The sequence below is a fragment of the Raphanus sativus genome, chromosome 2, assembly GCF_000801105.2.
Source record: "Raphanus sativus cultivar WK10039 chromosome 2, ASM80110v3, whole genome shotgun sequence".
NCBI lineage: Eukaryota > Viridiplantae > Streptophyta > Magnoliopsida > Brassicales > Brassicaceae > Raphanus > Raphanus sativus.
This window is the reverse complement of record NC_079512.1, coordinates 21,702,342-21,725,472: the sequence shown is the minus strand read 5'-3', so window position 1 is coordinate 21,725,472 and position 23,131 is coordinate 21,702,342. Positions and strand designations below refer to the sequence as shown.

At 26.7% G+C, this 23,131-nt stretch overlaps 1 long non-coding RNA gene and 1 pseudogene across 8 annotated transcripts; one reads left to right on the top strand and one right to left on the bottom strand.

Moving 5' to 3' along the window:
• Positions 1-6,276: 6,276 nt before the first annotated feature.
• Positions 6,277-8,519, bottom strand: LOC108840829 (uncharacterized). 8 transcript variants are annotated; one of them, XR_008942902.1, is made up of 4 exons: positions 8,031-8,519; positions 7,558-7,942; positions 7,389-7,462; positions 6,277-7,303 (listed from the first exon to the last, which is right to left on the bottom strand). It is a non-coding gene; the product is annotated as an uncharacterized LOC108840829 (long non-coding RNA). The 8 variants fall into 8 exon arrangements; XR_008942897.1 differs by having other exon boundaries at positions 6,277-6,362; positions 6,440-7,942; XR_001947992.2 differs by having other exon boundaries at positions 6,277-6,731; positions 7,004-7,942.
• Positions 8,520-20,737: 12,218 nt separating this feature from the next.
• On the top strand, positions 20,738-22,959 carry LOC108837449 (histone-binding protein MSI1-like; annotated as a pseudogene).
• The last annotated feature ends 172 nt before the right edge of the window (positions 22,960-23,131 follow it).

Below are 23,131 nucleotides of genomic sequence, written 5' to 3'. Positions count from 1 at the left end.
GTAATAATGTCTAATAACTGGGCTTAGTTCTTGACCAAAAAAACAAACTGGGCTTAGCTCAGTTGGCTGATGAAAGATAACTCTGTTAAATGGGCTAATGTAAGATGTTACAAGGTTAATTCCAATTTTATTCTAAACTAATATTTATTTTAAAATAAATTATACGAACTATTGAGTTCACAACTTTGAAAAACATATATTATGAAAAGAAAATTATGATAAATTATTATTTATTTTTTAAAAGATTTAAATTGCACATCAAGTCATGACAACTTTTACATCAATATATATACATAGAATGCATCGTTTTATTTCTTAATTTTTAATAATTCAAAACTCCATTGACATGCAGAAGAAAAATGATATTCCCATGTAAACCAAAACAGAACTTTTACTTGTTTAAATAACAATTAAGGTGAAGCAATTATTTATTAAAAATATGATTTTTGCATAACAACACTATATGTATTGAAATGATCTTATTTGTTTTAAATAGTTTAAAAAAATTGGGTACTTTTTATTGAATTATTTTTAAAATTAATTATATAATCTGATAAATAAATATAAAACTATTAATATGATATTTGTTATTAAAGAGTACACATACTACAACAAATAATTCTTATAATATTCATACAAAAAACATTAAGTAAACATAATTCTACAGAAAAGCATAATAATAACTTATAAAGAAAAATAATAAAGACATTTACATACATGTTGATGATAAAAATAATGTTTTATTTATAGATGTGTTTATATTTCAAATTGTTAAGAAAAACCAAATTATGTTTATATGATAAAAAGCTAAGTTATGTTTATCTATTGGCATCGTTGTATACATATTGATATGTATAAGGGATGTATAATGTTTTTTCAAATGGATATATATTGTTAATAGAATAATGTTGTTAGTTATCCTTTAAATTTTATATAATTATTTATTGAAGATATCGACAACATTAGCCATTCTAATTTCTAAAGTAAGATTTCCGTTGCGAAAAATCATTTCGAAAATGATAATATATATATATATATATATATATATAATTGAAAACGAATTTTACATTAATAATAGTATATTTATATTTTTATTAGATAATGTATTATTAATTAATATGATAAAAGTTTCAAAAATAAAAACATATTTTTGAATATAAGATATTTCTTTTTATATATTGTGTTGTTCTCTAAAATTAGTAGTTTTATATTATAAAAATTAAAAAATTAGATATAAAATAATTTATAATTCAATATTAATCAAGTAAAACATTTGTATAAAGATATTTTTAATACTATTTCTAATATGTGAGTGTTTTAAAAATTTTAACACAATAATAAACACATATATTTTGATGATTTTTTTATATATAAATAATTTGATGTTTGATTTAAACTTCCTGAGAACATAAATGATAATTTACCATGATAATTTTTGAGTTAATAAAACATAAAATAATAGGTATTCATAAGAAGATATGCATGCAAATATATATTTGAATAACTCAAAAACAATAAGAAAAAATAATATCAGATATATATACAATCAAAATATATCCAAAATTTTATTACAAACTATAAATATTTAACATGTCAAAAATATTTCCAAAAATAAAAATTATATCTGAAATTCTGAAAAGAAAAAATATCAAAATCATACCTGAATGTATATATGTAAGAAGTACTTAAATATATGAAGGTATCTAGTAGGGTAGTATAAAATGCATTCAAACCCGAACAGTTAACTAAAAATTTAATAAATAATCTAGAAAAACACCCGAAAAACTAAATCAATATATAAAATAAATATTCAGAAACTAACTAGCTCCTTTACATAATTCTATATATATATTTTTATGTTATATATAAAAATTCCCAAACTCAAATTATCGATTATTAAATTAGTTGAGACTAGAAATGTATATCTAAATCCAAATTATGTTAATTTAACTGAATCTTCCAACATCTAATTTTTTACAGCACTCCTCCAGTATATAAAATAGAGAACTAGTCTCAAGAAGTTTCGAAACATGTTTTTGTTTCCAAACTAGCAAAGAATGATCAAAGTGATCAAAATAAGTTTCATTAAAAAGATAAATGACAATTGTGTTTTTCTACAAATATATTAATAAATAATTAAATAAATAATTGAATAAAACTTATATGTTAATGATTTTTCAAAACTTTTTTAACTTCTTCTAGGAAACAATTTTTCTACAAACTTTTAGGAACATCTTCGGTAAAAAATTAAAAACTGTATGAGATTGAAAAACCTGAATGCGTATCTGATCAGAGGTACTTAAATATATATAAAGGTATTTAGTAGGATAGCATAAAATGCATTCAAATCTGAACGAGTAACTAAAATTTTAATAATCCAAATAATCTAGAAAAACACCTGAAAATCTAAATCAGTATCTAAAATAAATATTCAGAAACTAACAAGCTCATTTACATAATTATATATGTATTTTTATGTTATATATAAAAATGCCTAAACTCAAATTATTCGATTTTAAATTAGTTGAGACTAGAAATGTATATCTGAATCAAAAAGTATTTTGATTAAACTGACTCTTCCAACATATTTTTTTAAGGCACTCCTCCGGTATATAAAATAGAGAAATTGCCTCAAATAGTTTTAAACATGTTTTTTCAAAAATTAGCAAAAAAGGATCAACGTGATCAAAAAAGTTTCATTAAAAGATAAATGACAAGTCTGTTTTTCTACAAATATATTAATAAATAATTTAATAAAACTTATATGTTAATGAACTTTTTCAAAAAAAAAATTCAACCTTTTTAGGAAACAATTTTTCTAAAAAAGTTTAGGAACATCTTCCTAAATATGTATGATATCTTTCTCAATTTTTTAGTATGCATATGTAGGAAGATATTATATAATATCTTCTTAAGACTTATGAAGATATTGATAAATATGGATAATATCTTCATAAAGTTATAAGATTATGACTTTTTATAATGTGTTTTAAAAATATAATTTATATTTATATTTACGAAAACCTTCGTGAATATATAATTATCAATATCTTACTGAATTTTATTACATATATATATTTAGTAAGATATTCTTTAATATAATAACATTTTCTTTCTAGGAAGCCATTTCTGAATTGAAATATCTAAATTTTATAAATACTAGGTCGTCTTCCGCGCTACGCGCGGATAGTTGGTCTTTAATTTCTACAACGAACTTTGTTGTATTATTGTCAAATATTGTAGAATTATTCCGAGCATATATATAAAGGTCTAAGATACAATATAAAAAAGGTGACATGCATGTAAATGTTGCATATAGTTTTACTTTATCCCATTTTTAAACTGTAATAGAAACGGTTTTATTAGTTTGCTGAAATGCCAAGATTGAGTTTAGAATACATAAACAGTTAGAATTAGTTTATATAATAGAATTACCAACCATGCTTAATCTAACTTTTTAAAATAAAATTGAAAAAAATGGATGTATCAACCTTGGTTTCAAAAGCATTATTTTGTAAGTTATAGAGAAAAAAAATTATTGTTCTAGGAATATCTTTCTATTTTTTTTATTATCTTATCATTTAATTCTTACAACTTCATTAACTACAGTTATATCATAAAATCTTACAAATAAAATTGTATAGTCTTATTTTTTATAGCTACAACCCAACCAATCACTTACTATGTACTTTGTCAAACGATCGATTGTTAATGAATATCACAATCTATTTTTGTAACATTTAGAAATTTTTTTATTACTTTGAAGTAATCAAATAGATTAACATCCTCAAAACTTAAAATTTTATAATCTGCAAACAAAAGTTTAATTGTTTTGGCTAACCATATATTGGGTTACTCGTTGCCTTTTCGTAGATTAGATTTTGTATTTTTGTTGTCTTAGTTGATGAAAGAATATATGCAATATAGAACATATTTACAGATTTTGTAGACTTAATTTACATATTATCGGTAATTAGAATATTTATTTGAGCAAGGGTTTTTCATTTTTAAATGTAACTGAAAATTTTCTCTTTATATATATATATATAGACTTTTAATCATTTTCTTTATATATATATAGACTTTTATATATATATAGACTTTAGTACACAATTTTTGTTTCAAATTTAGTATTTGAAATTTTTTATATATAACGAAAATGAAGTAGTTACTAATGTTTCATATATAAGTTTTGTATTTACATTATTAAAAAATAAATTAATGACTATTTTATAAAATCCTAAATATTTTCTATTTGAACTTTAGTTTGGTTAGTTCTATTAATAATCCATATATTTATGCTAAGTAGATTTGGTTGTGATTTCTATTATTATTATTATTAAGTAATTTGTACAACTGTTACAATGGTTAAAGTTGGTGACTCAATACTAACACATTATAACATTATAAAATATCAAAACAAACTATTATGATAAATATAATTATTATTAAATAATATATTAATAATAATATTTATTTATTTGTTTTAGTTTAGATGAAAGTTACAGTTACAATTTTAAAAAATTGAAAATTTATTTTAGAACTGTTTAAAAATATTTTGTTTGGTTTACATGTATATAAGTTTATAAATGTATATATATTACTGTTTAAAAATTATGGTGAATATTCTTGGTTTTACAATTTTTATATTATAAATCATGATATTGTTAGTGAATATAAATTAAAATATTAAATGTATTTATATTTTTATCTATAATGCATACTGAGTTCTAATTCAAATTTTAAAATATTTTACGTTTATTTATATACATGCACTTCAATCGTAAACCCTAGTGGAAATCAAATTTTAGTTTAAAAAGAATTTGGAACGGTTTGAAATGATTTATATCGTTTCATGTTTTTGTGATTGTTGTAAAACGCCTGCAACCGTTACCACTCACAAAAGCTGTGTTGGACATGTAAACTACTCAGATCACATGTAACAGGTTAATACATGAAAAAAACAGTTGCATGTTAATTTAAAAGGTTCAAATATCGCTAGCTATACTGTTTGTAATGTGCAAACATAGTGTTATGATTTTGCATCTGGCTTTTTTTTGTTAACCGTTCTAAGCCAGTTTGAAGGATTCGTTTCCATCGTATGGAATTTGTAGTAATTGAAGGGCATAATATGTTAGTGGAAACTATCAATTAATCACAATGACATAAAAGTTGATTCAGACAACATTTAAGTTTTGTGATATAAATGTTGAATATCAGACGCTAGACACATGTCCACTGGAGCTCAGAGATTATTTCGAACATATAATCATAGATAGAATTCAATGATCAGAGAGCTAAAAAATGCGATCGATGGTGAACCACGTAATATAATCCATAAAATGTTATACCCTCCAGATATCTCATATCAGTCAATCTGACCACTGAAAACACCCTTTTACGTTTGATCATTTCCTTCTTTGGAATAAGTAATCTCAGAGTCTCACACTACATAACTTACGCTACTTTCTACTGTAGAAGTTACCTGAGTGAGCTCAGATCAGGCCCGGCCCTGGGGTAAAGCCCGCAAAGCATGGGCTTTGGGCGCCAAAAAATATATTACTTGTAGGGGCGCCAGGTTTTGCAAAAGTCTGTTCTAGTCTGGTGGTTTCTGTTCCTAATTTCATGTTCTTATGGAACTAGGTTCGAACCTCAAAGGTAACATCCTGTTTTCTTCTTTTTTTTATAACACTTTTCTTTTTCTAATTAAATATATGATTCTCTTTCATAGAAGTTTTGGTAACACCATTTATTAGCCCCTTCCATATCTTTTTATTTTTTTCTAGTTTTTTTTTGAGAAAAATTGACAAAAAACTATCTTTTCTATTTCTCTATGCCCCATATTTGTTATATAGATATGTTTTTCTTATGTTTTTTTCTATTATATGTATAGATAATAACTTTTTTTCCTACTATATAGATAATAACTTTTGGATTTGTAAAAAATACTAATGAAAATCGTATTTTTTAAACACAAAAAAATTCTTTTCGTCAATTCTAGTTTTATAATATTCTTGTAGAATTTATAAAGAATTATCTAGGATAATGATATACCACATAACTAAAACACTTAATTATTTGAAATTCGAAAAATATTTTCTAAAAAAAAGCTAGAACATTCTTTTCAGAATAATATTTTGTGTTTATTTATTTGAAATAATATAATTTAATATTTTTAATATTTTAAAATATCAAAACTTTAGTTATAATTAAGGGCATTGTTTTTCGGTACGCTTTAGGCGCCGCATTAGTTCGGACCGGCACTGGCTCAGATAGTTAGTTCTGGTCGTATCTTCAGATACTTAATATGCCGTAGTGTTTTTTGGTATACAACAGTACTAACTCCATGGTGTATTTGCATACTGAAATAAGCAAAATCACCAAACATTAGTCTCTATCTCTCTTTCTCTTTTAATTGATCATGCATGTAATATCTTACGAATCTCATTCCTGAAGATGTGTTTCCAAACACTGACGGCAATATGAAGCAATCAGTGAGCCACATCTTTAGCTTTAATCTTCCAGACTTCCACAGTATCATATAACTTGCGGGTTGGTTCCACAACCATGTATATGTTGAAACCATGGAGATTTTGTTTTAGAGAGAAGACTATCCTTGACGTAAAGTGTCATGTAATTTATCTTGGTCTGACTCATCCTCTGTAAAAGCAGGTAATCTAGACCAACTATGGTCTTTATCGGCTCAGGATGCTCGCTAAACCTGCAAATCCCTTACAAAAAACCAAAAAAATAAACTGAGTGATAAAATATAGTAGATGCTTCAACATTTGATTCATTAGGCTTATCATCCAATGAAGACGTCATTGAATCTAGCTGTTGCCTGCTTATCTTCTGGAGTTAGTTAGGGGGACATAATTCAAAGCAAAGCACCGTATATGTATATGCTAATGCCTACCGATCCCTGTTGATTTTTTTGTGTAATTAAATGGAGATACTGTCTTAGCTAAACACAGTAGGGCATATGGAAGATAGAGAGAAGAACCTGGGATTGTTTCTTGTATAAGTTTGTCGCAGAAGAGTGTGCAAGCAACATATAGTGTAGGAGGAAATGTAAGGCTCTGTCGAAGAGTTTCCTTTTGAACAATAAAGTTCAGATAGAAGAGACCAGGCGGTGGTAATCAGCCATTATAAACTCCAAGTGAAAAAAAGTTGACCTTGTTTATTGTAGTCCAGTGCGATAAAGCTAGAGATAAAGGAATATAAAAACGTGCCCTGAAGTTTTGTCAAATACATAATCAGATTGCAAGGCTTCCGCTCCAGTAGTATTTCGTCATCGCCGTCTCTGCATATTCAACTATGAAGACCACAGTAGAGAAGAAAAAGTTAAAGAAAAAATCATTGTTTCCTAGTTTTGTGAGTAGAGAAACCTCATGAGATTTATAAAGCATTAATAGGTAACCAGCTTCACGCTCGAGAACTTCTTGATCCTCCTTATAAATATCTTGAAAAAGAAAAACTAATGTTAACAGGGCACCATTTTCATTTTAGCGAAGCTTTTGATATATCAAAATTAAAATGAGACTAAACAGAAATCACCATTCTGGATTTAGCAAAATTAATGATAAGCTTTTTTTCAGATGTCATCTTATCCTACTCCAGTTCCCTTTCCCTTAGAGATAGAAGGACGTGTAATAATGAACCAGAGTTAGCTTAAGTGTGTGATGTATGCATAATCAACAATGCTAATCTGAAACTAATATTTCCAACTATTCAGTGTTTTATGTCCTAAAAAAAATACTTGTTACGACCCTAAATGGCTCGCCTTTTATACAGGTTCGAAGAGTTTAGAAATACGCATCTTTATGACTCAAATATCTTCTTGAGAAAGTTAATCCGTTGGCTTTACAGTCCCACTATCTTCATTGTTTCTCAGTATCATTTGCAGCATTGGATTTATGTCTATACTGTCAGGACATTCATCCTAAAAACAAAACAAAATAAACAGTGTAAGACAACCCAGAAAAGCACATTAGGTATAAGTTTTAGAATGGGAGATGAGTACTTTGAACCTTGACTTCCTTGTTTCTAACATATTCAACAAAGTTCCCATCAGCATCAAAGTATTCTTTGTCCTGACTAAAGCTTCAATCTGGATAGTCTCTTTCGTGTGGTTCCCATCATTCTACAATGAGAAAATTGCATCAGCGTGATCCCATGACAAAATCGAGTTGTCCAGAAGAGGCATTACTTCTTCAGGGAACAGTAAGAAAAGAAGAAAAAAAAGAAAGAGAAAAGTATTGCGAGAATATTATCTCAGAAGCATCCTCAAAGCTGCCTAGTATTTCGATGTCAAGCTCCTACTATACTCATTGGAAGCATTTCACACTTATTGAAGACTAAAGATCAGCACCGGCTATAACCCTTGGCCGAATCTGGTTTTAGTTTGAATGTCTTCTTCACGGCAGAGAGGACGTGCTTGGTTGTGTATAGATTGATTATACGGTGGTCAACGGTGACGGTGAAGTAATATGAGTTTTCCTTAGCTTTTGCTTGGTCTTTGATAGTTGAATCTTTGAATTTGCAGTTTTTTTTTGGGAAAATTGCTAATAAAGAACAAAAAAACAAGGGTGTTGTCCCTTTGGTATAAATCATTTTTTGTCCAATTTTTCTCTTTTTTACCCTTTGTATTTCTGAAAACTAATGAAATAAATACTTTTGTGAATCAAAAAAAATATTAAAAATACAAACAATTAATAAAACACCAATATACACATGCTGATATTTTTTTTGTTTTCAAAAAGTTGATAAATAAGAATTTGAAAATACGTTCTACTAAAGGTAGAATGTGCCTTCTACGGAAAATGGTATAGTAGAAAGCGTTTTCTAAAATAAACATGTTCATCTACTATTTTTAGAACGTACATTCTACTATTTACTAATTTTCTAAAAAAGTGGAATGTGCATTCTACTAATCCTAAAGCTATCTACTTTTCGTCCGGAAGCATCTTCTACTTTTATTAAGTATTCTAAATTTCGCGGAATGTGTTTTCTAAAATGTACTCTTCCGTCTACTAAAAGTAGAATGCGTGTTCTGGATTTTTGTCAATGTTCTAAACTTTTAGAATGCGCCTTCTACGGATAAGATTACCTGATTTTTGCGAAAATTAATGAAAATTTCAGTTATGGAAATATTCTAAAAATCTTCTAAAAATATTCTAACTTCCTAAAACGTGTTATTTTTGATTTTGCTTGTCAATTTTTTCTAAAAAATGATTTTCCCTTGTCTTATTCATTAATCTATGGTTTTTCCATAGTTTTTCTTTTGTTTTTTTTCACAAACTCTTGTTCATTATGATACATATCTATACAACATGTGGTGTTTTGAAATTAGGTGCATTTTTTTGTAAAATTTTATTTTTACTTATAAAGTTTACAAATTTTATTTTTCTTAAAAACATTTTTAAATTTTATATTTTTATTAAAAAGTTTGATAAAATTAAAATGGTTACAAACGTTTTAAACTTTTTATAAAAATAAAACTTTGTAAAATGTTTCTTTTTATAAAGTTAGTTTAAAGTTTTTATTAATTTTTTTGTAAAGTTTTATTTTTATTTTATAAATTTTAATTTTTTATTTAATTACAATTTTATTTAAAAAGTTTTAAACTTTTTATAAAAATAAAACTGTGTAAAATGTTTTTAATAAGTTTATTTAACGTTTTTATTAAAAAAATTTGTAAATTATTTTTATTTTTACAAAGTTTATTTTTATTAAATAAAATTTTAAAAGTTTTATTTTATTTTCCCTTTTTAAAACGTTTTTAATTTTTTCTTAAATCTTTTAGTTTAATGTGTTTAATAAAAACTTTAAACAAACTATATAAATTTGTAAATTTTATAAAAATAAAATAAAACTTTACAAAAAGTTTTTAATAAAAAGTTTAAACAAACTTTATAAAAATACATTTAATTTTTTTTCATTAAAAATTTTGATAAAATTAAAAAGTTTACAAACATTTTAAACTTTTTATAAAAAATAAAATTTGTTAACTGTTTTTTATTAGGTTGATTTAACGTTTTTTATTTTTTAAAAATTGTATTTTTTTTTATTAAGTTTTACAAAATTTATTTTTATTAAAAAAAAATAATAGTTTTTATTTTTATTTTCCCTTTTTAAACGTTTTAATTATTATTTTTTAAAATTCTATTAATTTAATGTGTTTAATTAGATTAATCAAGGGTTAGTTTTGGGATTATGAAAGAAATTATACTAAAAGGACAACTAAATGATAGTTTTATACTATAGGGACAACCATGCTAAATTTTTGTTCCGTTTTGGCAATTTTCCCTTTTTTTTGTTTCAATAAGTAAATCTGCTTTTAAGTCGACTGAATCAAAAAGTAAAGTGAAAGGGTAAGAATGTTGAATAATTGCTTTGTGCAATTAATTTATTGAAAACGAATTTGTAGGGAGAGGAAGAGATCAATATGGTAAAGAGAATATTGATGGCAGAGAAGGAGACGAAGAGAGATTAACGGAGGTAGAAGAAATTAATGACTGGATTTTCAGTCGATAGAAATCAATAGTGACGTGGAGAACTGAATTTCTATGATTGGTGGATTTTCTATGCTCACGTGGACACTCTCCTCCTTTGAGGATTAAGGGCTTTTAGTATATTTTTGATTATACAGTATAAACTTTTTAAATTAATACTCGATAAATTAATATATACTAAAAATCTCTATAAATTAATATAATATTATAGTCCCAAATTGAGTTTTTGGTTCAATTAGTATATCGATAAATTAATAATTTCTATAAATTAATAAAAATTTATAGTTTTGGTATAGTTCCAACATTATTAATTTATAGAGGTTTCACTGTATATGCATTCAAAAAGATGTCATAGACATTTATGAAGACCTTTATAAATATACATACAAATTACATTGAAGAAATGTAATTACACGTTTATGAAGGTAGTTCTAAAATTCGATTTTTTTTTACAAATTTCAAAAATATATTATACTCCCTCTGTTTTTTAAAGATGTATGTTTTGGTGTTTTCACACATATTAAGAAAACACATTAACTATACATCATTTTTAGAAATTATCAAATTCCAATGCATTTTAACCAATAGTCTTTCAATAAATTCAATCAATTTTATTGAAATTTGCAATTTTGTATAGGAAACATAAAAAAATACATCTTTGTGAAACAATTTATTTTTCTAAAACATCTATCTTTAAAAAACAGAGGGAGTATATATTCAGGAAGATCTTCTTAAATATATTAAAGAAAAATTTCCTAAAAATATTTTAAAACAAAAACTTTTCATTATTTTTATTTTTATTTTTTTTACAACTAAATTTATTTATTCACATAATGTGAATTTACATAAACTACAAAAATAACAAGAATACAATTAATTACATAATTAATATGAAGGAACACCTAAATATTTGACAATGATTTTTCATTAAACACCATACCTGTCATCCATGCTTCAAATTTCAAACAAATTAAGTTTGTTAGTTTTCCTCTGCTTATTCACTCTCATCTCTTACGATTTACATATTTGATTATCATCAACAAAATGAAACTCCAAAACTTATATCGCAATATAATCATTATAAATACCAATTTCCTTTCTTGTATAATGTTGGCCAACTCTAAATATAGATCCAAATATATTTGTCAAAAAAAAAATCCAATATAATGGTTCTTTCGAAAGGAATAGAAATTAAAATTATCAATTTTCAATGATTATAAAAAAATCGTCATACAACAAAAGAAATGAAGCTTTCGTTCCAAACCATTGTCTCTTCCATAGCTATTCAAATGTCTGTTTTGCTCATATTCTTATACCATACAAATTGTATTTTTTTTTACATATTGTATTATTGTATCCAAATATGAGCATTTATAGATTCTTCCTTCTGTGCTGCTAGTAATCCTCTTCTTTTGGCCATTAAACTCTCGCCGTCAAATTTAGTTGCCAAAAATAGTGAGTCGCCTTCAGTTCAATATATAACTTCTCCGACATATTTTTTAGATATTTTATCCCCTATATAATAAAAAGAAACATTTAAAAAGTTATAACCTTAAATTTGTATTAATTGAAAATAACATATTTCTACGTGACAATCAATTAGATAGTTAATTAGTCATACGTGTCAGCCATACAATGAAATTGAAAAACATGTTGGTCCAATTCAATTTTTATATCTTATTAGGAACATTTAATACCAACTATATGATATCTCTTATATATTATAGTTTTCATTAAACTAATTATAAAATTAATTAAAGTGTACAATTAATATTTTATTTTCTTACCTTAAATAAAAGTTACGGAATTTCAAAATATGACTAATATATATATATATATATATATATGACAATTAATGATTCTAATAATAAAGATTTGATAACAATCTAAATCTCCTCCATAATTTTTTGTTTAATTTTATATTATTAAAATAAATTAAACAATAAAATTAGCTATAAAATTAGCTAAAAATTAAAATTTAGATTTTTCGTATATGTTATATTTTGAATTTTTTTAAAACGACAATAAATTACTAAAACTGTTAAAATTATTATGTTAAAAATTAATGATCAATGGTTTATTATTTTTATTATAAAAAGATACACATGATTTTAAAACCATATGAGTAAAAAGTATCATTTTAAATAAAACAAAAATATATATAGATTAAACTATATACCATATAAGATTACATAAATATTTTAATTTCAAAAAATTTAATGAATTTTCAAGAACATTTATAAATTATAAACTTATTAAATTTTTCACATTGAAAATTTTGTTATCAATGATTTAAATAATTTGTTACAAAAGGATATGAATGGTCATAGAACCGTATGATTATGAAATCTTATTTAATAAATAATCATATGAAATATACTATTTATAAAATATACTATTCTTAAAAAAATAGGTTGGTCAATCTTAACTTATATTACACTTTTTATTAAACTAACTATCAAATTGATAAATAATGTACATGAGATACTGAGGATAGAGGATAAATAATCTTAACTTAGTAAGATCTACACAAATAAGAATGGGAATCCCCAGGAGATACTGAGGATAGCGGATCTCGAGGAAACGCTATGGACGGAGGCACAATTATTGATACCAAAGACCCACGAAAATGTTCAGACTACCAACGATTGGCAAACTTTGGGCACAACCAGAGTATGTTTTGTTGATGGATCTTGGAAGGAACAAGATATCTTTACTGGACAAGGGTGGTATTGCCGAAAGATAGATTCAGAGGACAAGATGATGGGGGCAATGAATCTCCGACGTAGCCTATCTCCTTTACATGCAGAATGTGAAGCGCTGATTTGGGCAATGAAGTGCATGAAGACCCTGCAGTTCTCAGATGTGGTTTTTGCTACGGATTGTTCTCAATTGGTGACGATGGTGTCCTCACCTGAAGAATGGCCAGCATATGGAGGAATTTCGCCAAAGTAAGACTTTCTTCCCTAATTTCAAGATTCGATATATTCCAAGGGCGCAAAACACAATGGCGGACAAGCTTGCTCATGGAGTAAGGACTTCACCATCAGCTATGTTATATGTTGATTCGATACCTCCGGCTTGGCTCTCCAATCCGGTGGAATCTATATAGAGTAGTTAAATGTTGTCAAAAAAAAAAAAGATAAATAATGTACAAAAAAACAATCTCGCACTTTCCTTAAATAAAAACTACGAAATTACCTAATATGATTAACGTATATATGAAAATTAATTATTACGAATAAATAAATATTTGATAACAAATTTTGTATCTTAGTTCTTTTTTAAAAATAATTTTATATTATTAAAAGATATTAAACAATCGATAATATGGTTTTAATTTGGTATATACCATACAAACCGAATGTATGTGATTTTATAAAAACTGTAGGATTTGGATATGGTTTGATTTATAACCAATTAAACTGAAACATGTAAATATATGTATATTAATGACGACGCATGAAATTCCTATTTGTTACATGAGTTGAACTATAATTATAACTAGGTGATCACCCGCACCCTGTGCGGGGCGAACGGACCAAAAGAAATTATAAATTTTAATTATAGATATTGAAAACATAAAAATGACATATTATATTTGGTATAATTAGCATAAGTAATGTTGATATACAGATTAATGTAAGAAAAACTAATTTGGAATTAGAAGTTTATTGAATTTTTCAATCAACAAAAAATTTATTGAAGTATCCGGATAATGATAATTTTATTATGGTTGAAAAACGTAATTGTCTTATTATCGAAGTTAAATCGTTATATTTCATTAAAATCATATTGATTTTGAAGTACATAAAAGTTGGAAGAAGAATATAAATAAATTGAAGTAAATTTAGTGGGTTTATTAGAACTCAAAATTGTAAAAGAGACCCTTTATCGAACCTTAATATCCATTATGACTCAAAATACGTATGAGTTTCTTTTGATTTATCTTTTATTTATAAAGAGTGTTTTTACTAAAAATCTTGATGAGACATGATATCATGGGCTACGGTTCGGATGTTGGATTCGATCTCTTTTCTCATCAGCTGATATATTTAGATATTGCCACAAAGTAATGTTGTAAATCTCTAATTGTTCGTCGATTTCTAGACAGTTATATAAAGTATTATATGTATAGAGCGAAAATTAAAGAAGTCCACATTAAAAATGATGTTTTTCTTAAATTTAATCGGAAATAATTATATGAATTTCCAAATTTAATGTATGTCATCATTTATGATAATTTAGTAAAAAAATTTATTGCACAAAACTAAGAGATTGGAAGAAATTTAATACGAAATTCTTTTTTGAAATGTATTTTATAATATTTCAAGACTGCTCAAAAAATTTTATATACAACATTTTGATTTTACAATATAAAACAGTTTATATTATCTCAAAATAAATGTCATGTATCCCATAAAATACAAAAAATATTAATAAAAATAAAGTCACATACCAAAGTTTTATAATCATAGTTTCCAGTCCCTAAAGAATGTTATGAATCATAAAGAAATTAAATATTATAAAAATATGAATCGTATATATATAGTCAAAACTCTATCAGTTGTGACTAATATATAAGACTATCCTATTAATTTCGTTTAGGATTATAATTTTAGATTTCAAGATAATAATAGAAAGTATTATAAACATATGGCGAAAATTAAGGAATTACACATTAAAAATGGTTTGTTCTTTAAATTTAGTCGAAAAAAATTATATAAATTTCCAAATTAAATGTCTATCACCATTTATGATAATTTTGTAATCAACAGTATTATTGCAAAATTTAAGGGAATGCAAAAAAATTAATATGGAATTCCTTTTTGAATGTAAGCTCATAATGTTTTATATACGACTTTGATTTTACAATATAAAGCAGTTTGTATTGTCCAATCCCAAAATAAATATCATGTATCTCATAAACTAAAAAATATTATTCAAAATAAATGTCATGTACTAAATATTTATAGAAGAACATAATTATGATTCTTGTATATTTTCTAATCTCTTAAAAAATGTCATGTATCATTTATTAATCGTAAAGAAGTTAAATATTATAATAATATGAATTGTATATATAGTCAAAACTCTATCAGTTGTGACTATATATATTAGACTATCCTATTAATTTTGTATATGATTATAATCAGAGATTTTCAGATAATCATAGAAAGTATTATATGCATATAGCATAAATTAAGGAAGTCCACATTAAAGATTGATATTTGCCTTAAATTTAAGCGAAAAGAATTATATAAATTTCTATTTTCAATATATATGTCATCATTTATGATAATTTTGTAATCAAAAAGTATTTTTGCAAAAAATTAGGGATTGCAATAAATTTAATATGGAATTCCTTTTTGAATGTATTTTATAATTTTCAAGATTGCTCATAAATTTTTATATACGATATTTTGATATTATAATATAAAACAATTTATATTGTCTATCTCAAAATAAATGTCATGTATCCCATAAAATACAAAAAAATATTCATCAAAATAAATGTCATGTACTAAAGTTTTATAGAAAAACAAAATTATGAATTATTTATATTTTCCAGTCCCTAAAAATATCATTTATAATTTAGAGTCATAAAGAAATATAATATTATAAAAAATATAAATCATTTATATAGTCAAAACCCTATTAATTGTGAATATAGATATCATTTACTATCATATTAGTTTCGTATAACATTATAAAAACCCTACCGGATTTGATATTATCGTCCATATCAATGCACATAACCAATTAATATCAATTAATATGACTAAAACATTATGTTAAGCTACTATTAATTCACAATGGCAAAAAATTTAATAAGTCTAGTAAGAAGAGGATTTTTACACAAAGAGGTTGAGACGGAATATGGTGTTGCCACATAGGAAATGACATTCTTGTTAATAACACATGAACATAAGGCTAGTCTCTAAAAGTGCTTCTATTTTAATATATAAGGGATTAAAATAGAGAATCCAATTATTGCTGCCATAAAAAAACAAAACGTAGACATTATAATAATAAATTATGAAAAGTAGAACTTAAAAAAAAAGTTTCGCAGAAAATCAATCAATAACAACAACTGATGTGGAAAGTATCTTCAAAACTCTCCGTTTGCAATCCTATAAAGAACATAACAAAGAATATAAACTTATCAAATTACAAAGAATTATAAATGGGAAGTAATTAAGTGAAATATATTACCTCTTTCTGAAAGCATCAATTTCTAGAACATCATTAGGCTCAAATGTTAGTCAAATTCTTGAATCGACCTTATCATGATAAAAAATTTTTTTAAAAAATATACAGATAATATTATCTTAACCGGTTTTAAAAAATATAATAAATTACCTTTTCCCCAATTAATTTGCCAAAACTGTAAAACAAAAAGTACGTTAACATTTGGCGAATTCCATAAATTTTAGAAAACATGAGTAAGTGTTCCATAAGCAACACACTTAATGACGACATTACTGTAAGTTTTGAAAAAAATGAATTAAATCAATAATCAAGCGCATATTTTTTTTTAATTTTGAAAATTTATTAGGTTACTATCATGTATCACAATCAATCCTTATATTTTCATCTAAAATTGGTAAGAATATAATAGACTACCATAATTGAAATACCGAATATAATTGATTGATAAAAATTACTTTACTGTGAAAGCTTGTCATAATGTTGCTGTTGTTATTGTGATCATTTTCAGCATGTGATTTACGTTTCTACATCAGTCTAGCTCTAAAATAGGAAAGAATACAATATAGACTAAACATAATTGAAATCTCATATATGATTGATTGACTCAAATTTTATGACTAATATTTGAATTGACACCAAGATTTACTTCATTAAGTTTATTTTTGATTCACGTAAATATAATTCATTGACTCAAACATAATTGAAATCCCGAAAAGTGGTTGACGATTATAAATGTTAATAATTTACGAATATTATTTTAGTTTTGAAGTTATCTTTGTAATCATGGTTCTGAAAACATTATACATTGACTTAACATTTTATAAAATAGTGTAAACTCAAACTCTCAACGATTAGAGTACTCAAAATATTGTATATAATATAAACAATAAATTTCACGTTTCGGAAATTGATCCAAAGTTTCCATTGTTTTAAAACATTTTTTGAAAGAAACAGAAAAAACACCCACAACTAATTCATTTTGTTTTATTGATCTCGAGTATCCAATTTTTTTTAAAAAAATGGTTAAATAATAACCGAAGAATATAATTAGTGACAATATTGATATTTTCCTTATTTAGCAACTCATTAAATTTCATTGTTTGTCTTTAGTGAATATGCATAAAATGAAACATATACTATATATTAATTGTAATGGCATGATATGTAATTAGCGTAGATTGAAGAGGGTTTTTTCAAAAAAGTTGTGAGGTGAATTGTGGTTGTGACACCTAAGAAATGGCACACTTGTAAATCCCACATGAGATAAAGGTTTATTGTCAAATGGTCTCCTCAAATAATAAGAAGGGGATTTGATACTTCATGAACAGAAAAAAATTGAATTACCAATCAGAATATGAGGATTACGCGATCCATCTAGAATATTTTTGAAAGGCACAAAACAAAAGACAGCCATTTTTGTTGGGTATGAACGAAATGTGAGAAAGAGTGTTTATAAGAAAACATAAGACATAATTTACTCACCTGGCTTTCCTTTTATAACAAATTTGACAAAGAATTTTTTTAATTATGGTAACATCAAATAATTGTTAATGACGAAATGATGGATGTTAATTTTTTTTATAAATATGGTAACCTCAAAAATGAAACATTAAAAGAAATATCGCTAATCATATCAATCATGCTTTGCGAGATTTCATATTCAGAAAAATCAAGAAACATAAATCAATAATAATGTACGATCTGATTATGGACTTAACATAAACCAATCATAACCGAGATTTCATATCCAAAAATGACATTTATTGTATCATTTAATCCCTCTAAATTATGCCTTCATTGTATTATAACAAAATACAAAAGTAAAAAAATTAATTTTCACGAAATGATGGATGAGTATGAAAATATGAGCATTATATTAACAATATATATATTCTAGGATCAAATATATATATATATATATATATATATATATATATATGTATGTAATATAAATATATATGTTCTTGGATTGAATATTTTATAAACATACAAAAGTTTAATATATATATATATGTTCTTGGATGGAAGTTATAATGCTGATACTAACATAAAATATATATATATATATATATATATATATATATATATACATATATATATATACATATATATATATATATATACATAAAAAATGATGGATGTTACATTATTTTTATAAATATGGTAACCTCAAATATGAAACATTAAAATTAAAATCGCTAATCATATCAATCATGCTTTATCATATCAATCAAGAAACATAAATCAATAATAATGTACGATCTGATTACGGACTTAACATAAATCAATCATAACCAAAACGTTCATATTCAATAATGACATTTATTGTATCATTTAATCCCTCTACATTATGCCTTCATTGTATTATAACAATACAAAAGTATAAAAATTAGTTTTTTTCACGAAATGATGGATGTGTATGAAAATATGAGCATTATATTTTTTTTATATATATATATATATATATATATATATATATATGTTCTTGGATCAAAAATATAAATATATATGTTCTAGGATCAAAAATATATATATAGATGTTCTTGGATAGAAGTTATAATGCTGATACTAACATAAAATTTATATATATACATAAAAAGCATTGGGTATAATATATATATGCATAAAAAAGCATTGGTATAATATAAAAGTTATAATACGTAGAACATTTCCTGCGAGCAAGAATTTATAAACATAAAAAAGTTTAATATAAGAGAAAATCTGTTCGACATTAACTATATAGCATTGGACATTAACTATATGCACATCACGTATAGCACATCAAAAGCATTGATTATAACATATGTGCACTACAATGGCATGAGATGTAAATGTTCTAGGCAAGGATGGGCTTTTGAAAAATTGGTGTGAGATGAAATGTGGAGATGCCACATAGGAAATGGCACACATGTAATAAACACATGGGCAAAAGGTTATTTTCATAAGTGGTCTCCTCAAATAATAGTAAGGGGATTTTGTAAATCACTTGAATCACTTGAACTATAATTAAGTAACAATTTACTGCAACTAAGATTTCTTATTTTCTTACGCTTTTTTGATTTTTTTTGCTTATTTTAACAGTAACTAAATTGAAGTTACGATTATAAATTTGATAGACAACAATTAGTTGAAATTCTCAACAAATTTTTTTATCTTTAAACAAACAGAGTTGTGTTCACTAGAAGACATATTAATTTGATGAACACCAAATATGGAAGAATATAAAAACTTTTCTTTCATGCTTATGTTTTTTTTTTTTTTTCAAAATTTTAGAGTTTTGATATTAATTCTAGATTTGATTATTTTATTAGATGGTAGAAGCCTTTTTGTTTTTTTATTATTTTATTTAAATATATAATATTTTATAATAAATAACTTTTTGACAGCATGACTCTAAAATTCGTATAATATATAATATGATCTCAAACTAAATAATTATATTTTCTGGTATAAAACTGAATAAACTGAAAACCGACGGTATATAAACCAAATCAAACCGAAATAAATATGGATTTAGAATAGTAGTTATATTTTAATAACCGAAATACCGACAAAACCGAACCGAACCGACACCCAATATCCGGATTGAACACCCTTAATCCAAATGAAACCGAACTATTAATTCATTTTTCAAAATATAATAAAATAATAACTTCATTCCGCGTAAGGCGCGGATCTTATCCTAGTTTATTTGTATATGTGAAATAAATAATTAATCCAAATTGTAAATGAATACATAGTTGTCATTTATCCATATAGTAAAATATAATTTGGTCAACTTGGTCTTCGTATAAATCTTTTGTATAAATCTATTTAGGGGGAAAGAATTTAAAATGAACTATTGAAGAGATTTGTTTCCCTCTAAAATACATGACCGGGAGACACCTACATGAATGTCTTTTAACTGGACTTTGTATAAATAGGCTCATTATATCTCTCCTTTCCTATCACTAGAGATCTCTTTGCTTAGTTTTTTTTAAATATCTTCTGCTTGTGGCGGGAACAACAAAGCATCGACGAAAATGGAGAGAAACGACGAGGAGGTGCGAAGAGAGATGGAGGATGTACTACGCAACGAAGAGTTCGAGATATGGAAGAGGACCACTCCTTTCCTCTACGATCTCGTCGTCAGCCACATCCTCGAGTGGCCTTCCCTTACTGTCGAATGGCTCCCCGGCCGCGAGAAGCCTTCCGGGAAAGACTACTCCGTCCAGAAGATGATTCTTGGCACCCACACGGGCACCAACAACGTGAACGAGCGCAATCACCTGATCCTGGCCCAGGTTCAGCTTCCCCTTGACGACCACACTGAGAGCGAAGAAGCACCGCGTCAGAGGACCTCCGGAAAGGTAGAAGTTTTATGTTATCATGTCAAAATTTTTAGGGTTTCAGCGAGTTGAATAAAATGTTTGAATTGATGGTTTTAGTGATTGAATGAACAAAAAGTTTGAATTGAGGGTTTCAGTGAATTGAATGAAACAAGACGTTTGAATTTAAGGTTTCATTTGAATTGAATGAACAAAAAGTTTGAATTTATGGTTTCAGTGAATTGAATGAACAAAATGTTGTTTGAATTTATGGGTTCAGTTAACTGAATGAACAAAAGGTTTGAATTTAGGGGTTCCCGTTGAGTAAAATGAGCAACAAATTTGAATTTTAGGATTTCATGTCCATTGAATGAACTAAAAGTTTGAATTTAGGGTTTCAGTGAATTGAATAAACCAAACGCTTGAACTTAGGGTTTCAATTAAGTGAATGAACAAAAAGCTTGAATTTAGGGGTTAAGTGAATTGAATGAACAAAAAGATAGGATTTAGGGTTTCAGTGAGTTTGAATCATGAAAATGTGACTACTTTGCGCAGGTGGAAATTATCCAGCAAATAAATCACGAAGGGGAGGTGAACCGAGCTCGCTACATGCCTCAGAACCCTTTCATGATTGCCACCAAGACAGTTAGTGGGGAGGTGCATGTGTTCGATTACAGCAAGCACCCGTCTAAGCCACCGCTTGATGGTGCTTGCAATCCTGATTTGAGGCTCAGGGGTCACAGCGATGAAGGGTATGGCCTGTCTTGGAGTAAGTTCAAGAAGGGTCATTTGCTCAGCGGAGCTCATGACGCTCAGATCTGCTATTGGGACATTAACGCCACTCCTGGAAACAAGGCCCTTGACCCTCATCAGATCTTTAAGGTATGCTTTGATCCATGTCCCTCCTCTTGAGTCTTGACTATTGCTTTGCATGGTTTAGAAAGTTGGTATATATAAATATTTATTGATCGGTTTTCGTTGTTGACTATTTGTTTAATTTTTAAGGCTCATGAAGGCGCCGTGGAGGATGTTGCATGGCATCTGAGACGTGAATTCCTGTTTGGATCCGTTGGAGCTGATAACTACCTTCTCATATGGGATCTGCGTTCTTCATCTGCCAGTAAACCAGCACAGTCTGTGGCTGCTCACTCCACGAGGGTGCATATTGTTTTTACGGACAGATTAAACTTTAAGCCTAAAGCTAGTTTTGTTGTTTGCTAATTGTTCGGTTGTTTGAAATGCATCAGGTTAACTGCTTAGCCTTCAATCCACTTAATGAATGGATTGTGGCAACAGGGTCAAGCGATAAGACTGTTAAATTATTCGATCAACGGAAGCTAAGCACCGCTCTTCACACATTTGACAGCAAGTGAGAACATTTTGCTTTGAGACATTTTTAGGTCAAGTAAAAGTTGCTAACCGAACTTAATTATTTGCTTTGATCTCCAGAGAGGAGGTCTTGCAAGTTGGTTGGAGCCCGAAGAAAGAGACTATCTTAGCCTCAAGTTGCCTCAGTAGAAGGATTTTAGTATGGGACGTTAACAGGTTTTGGGCAGTAAACATCGTTGCTTGTTTATAAAATGTGCTTTATATATTTACTCATGGAGGAACAATATTTGATATGTATGAGGGTGTCTATATGACAGGATCGACGAGGAACAGACAGTAGAGGATGCAGAGGAGGGTCCACCAGAGCTGCTGTTTGTCCATGGTGGTCACCCCAGAAATATTTCAGATTTCTCATGGAACCCTTGCCAAGATTGGGTTATTGCGAGTGTAGATGAGGACAACATACTCCAAATCTGGCAAATGGCTGAGAGCATTTATGGTGATGAGGATGATGCTCCAGGGGAAGAACCATTCAGACGTTCCTAGCTTATTGTTAGGTTCCTGTCTTGTTTTATACATCTCTTCTTTTTATCTGCTCCCCGTGTTTAGTGTAAGTTATGTAAAACTAGACATGGGATGAATTGATTCCTTGTGGCATTGTTGGTTATAAAAGTTGTTTGTTGGAATATCATTAAAAAATGGAAACCAAAACTAAAACGCTTAGTTAATGGTTTAAACGCCACTGGATACCCGTAGATTATAACTAGT